Raw genomic sequence first — 3,132 nt, forward strand, 5'->3', positions numbered from 1 at the left:
TTGATATATTTATTGGGTAAATTAGAGTGGGAAAAAAAACCTGAGCACACAGGAAAAAACCCAGTGGGTGGGTGGGTGGAGAGGATTGAAGTAATGATATACCTTCATATTCTACACATCACGTGCAGTTGTTCTTCCTCCACCCTTATTAATTCGGCTTTGTTACACTTCCTTCTCCACCTTCCCTTCATGGAGGGGCGGGGGGGGGGGGGGGATTGAAGTAATATATACCTTCATATTCTACACATCACGTGCAGTTGTTCTTCCTCCGCCCTTATTAATATCGGCTTTGTTAACTTCCTCCTCACTCTTCTCCTTCATGGGGGGGGGGGGGGGGGGGGGGTTGGGTGGAGAGAATGATGTAATGATAGCTTTATATTACACATATGCAGTTGTTCTTCCTCCTCCTTCCTGGGTGGGGCGGGTGGAGAGGTTGAAGGAATGATAGCTTTATATTCTACACATCACGTGCAGTTGTTCTTCCTCTGCCCTTCTTAATTCGGCTTTGTAAAACTTCCTCCTCCACCTTCTCCTTCTTCTTTAGCGCCTTTGCTTCTTTCTTTTTCTCTTCGGCTTTCTCCATCTTCTCTGTCTTTTTCATCTCCTTCTGGATCATTTTGCTTTTCGTTTCTCCACTCTTCCTGCTGTCGCCGCCCCTTGCGGAAAAGAAACCTCTTCTCTTCTCATTCATTTCAGACAGAGTTCTTCTAGTTCCTTCTTCTCCTCCTCCATCTGTTGTCTTTAATTTCCCAGCTTCGTTGTTTCACAGCCAGGTCTTGTGGAACTTTTCTCCAGTTCCTTCTTCTCCTCCTCCTCATTTGGCTTTAATTCCCCTCCTTTGTTTCACAGCCAGTTCTTTGTGAACTTTTCTTCCAGTTCCTTCTTGTCCTCCTCCTCCATCTGTTTGTCTTTAATTTCCCAACTTCGGTGTTTCTCAGCCAGGTCTTTTGTGAACTTTTCTTCCAGTTCCTTCTTCTCCTCCTCCATCGTGTTGGCTTTAATTTCCCGCTCCTTTGTTCACAGCCAGGTCTTTTGTGAACTTTTCTTCTAGTTCCTTCTTCTCCTCCTCCATCTGTTTGGCTTTAATTTCCCAGCTCCGTTGTTTCACAGCCAGGTCTTTTGTGAACTTTTCTTCCAGTTCCTTCTTGTCCTCCTCCTCCATCTGTTTGTCTTTAATTTCCCAACTTCGTTGTTTCTCAGCCAGGTCTTTTGTGAACTTTTCTTCCAGTTCCTTCTTCTCCTCCTCCATCTGTTTGGCTTTAATTTCCCAGCTCCTTTGTTTCACAGCCAGGTCTTTTGTGAACTTTTCTTCTAGTTCCTTCTTCTCCTCCTCCATCTGTTTGGCTTTAATTTCCCAGCTCCGTTGTTTCACAGCCAGGTCTTTTGTGAACTTTTCTTCCAGTTCCTTCTTGTCCTCCTCTCCATCTGTTTGTCTTTAATTTCCCAACTTCGTGTTCTCGCCAGGTCTTTTTGAACTTTCTTCCATTTCCTTCTTCTCCTCCTCCATCTGTTTGGCTTTAATTTCCCAGCTCCTTTGTTTCACAGCCAGGTCTTTTGTGAACTTCTCTAGTTCCTTCTTCTCCCTCCTCCATCTGTTTGGCTTTAATTTCCCAGCTCCGTTGTTTCACAGCCAGGTCTTTTGTGAACTTTTCTTCCAGTTCCTTCTTCCTCCTCCATCTGTTGTCTTTAATTTCCCAGCTTTGTTGTTTCTCAGCCAGATCTTTTTATGAACTTTTCCTCCTGTTCCTTCTTCTCCTCCTCCATCTGTTTGCGTTCTTTCTGCCAGTCTTTGTTCTTGACCTGCTCCTCTCTTGAGGTTCTCTTGCAGAGAGTGCACATCGTCTGCAAAGTGTTATCTGATCTCCCACCTCTTCTTTCTCTCGGCCAGGTCCTTTGTGAACCTGTCCTCCAGAGCGGTGCATTTTGCTGACCAGGTTTTCTTGCTTTGTTGGAGTTCAGCTTCATTGGTGTTCAGCTCGAATACTTTCTCCTTGACGTCTGAGTGGAGACGTCGATGCTAAGTTGAGATCCACGATTTCATAGCCCCTCTCGATATCAGGTTCAGATGCTGTTTCACCTTCCCCGTGACTTTTCTTTCTCTGCCTCATACTTATCAACCATCCATTGTTATTGTCTTTCTCAAGCTGGATTGTTTTCTTGAGATGGCAGATTTCTTGTCTGAAACCCGTCGCCCGGGTAACTGAAGCTCCTCCACGGCCGACTTGAACCTTCTTAGGGACCGTGTTACAGTTCTCCGTTGTAACCTGGGGTTGGCTCTTGTTCTCCTCCAGGCTGCTGACTTTCATTTTCAGCTCATCGATGTACTCGTGAGCAGATTGAGTTGATTCTGCAGCTGGTGGTAGGTCGGGGAGGGGTTGGACGGCCCTGTGACCGCCCACGGTCTTCCCTTGTTTCTTGTGTGTTTCTTCTTCTATCCATGGCACTGTCTGGAGCAGACTGTAGTTTGTCTTAGAAGATTTTTTTTTGATAGGAAAAGACTTTTTCTTTTGAAGCTTTCTGTCTTGTGAAAGACTGTTGCTGTCTGTATCAGACTTTGTTTGTCGATCGAGACGTTGTTGGTTTGTCAGAAGACGTGAAACAAACACCGTTTGTAGTGCTTCCCAGTTGAAATCGCTCTGTTTGGGGTTAACCCTGAGTTAACATCACATGCTAGAGTCTGACATCACAGTTCTGGAGTCTGACGTCATCATTTGTTGCTTTGGTTCTTAGCTGGTGATGTCACACTGAACCAAACATTCTGACAGTTGGTTTTTGTTTGGTTAAATTTTCTGTAGAATTCAAAAGGGGGCGGGCTACTCCAGGCACACCTGGATCCACAATTTCATTCATAATTTCTTCTTACTCTGCGCTATAGACACTCAACATGTAGGGGAGAGCCAGGACAGTTGAAACACTTTTAATTAAACGTAATTACAAAGCTATGAACATATATAAAAAATTAAATACTTATAATTTCATTTTCAGAAAGACAGTATGAGAAAATAATGTTTTTGACCATTTAACCCTTGTGTTGTCTTCCCGTCAAAATTGAAAATCAACATTTGTAAATAAATTGTAAATAATTTTGTAAATATGAATTAAAAAAAAAAATCTTACGTTTCGGTACCTTTT

The sequence above is a fragment of the Etheostoma spectabile genome, chromosome 24, assembly GCF_008692095.1.
Source record: "Etheostoma spectabile isolate EspeVRDwgs_2016 chromosome 24, UIUC_Espe_1.0, whole genome shotgun sequence".
NCBI classification, from domain to species: domain Eukaryota; kingdom Metazoa; phylum Chordata; class Actinopteri; order Perciformes; family Percidae; genus Etheostoma; species Etheostoma spectabile.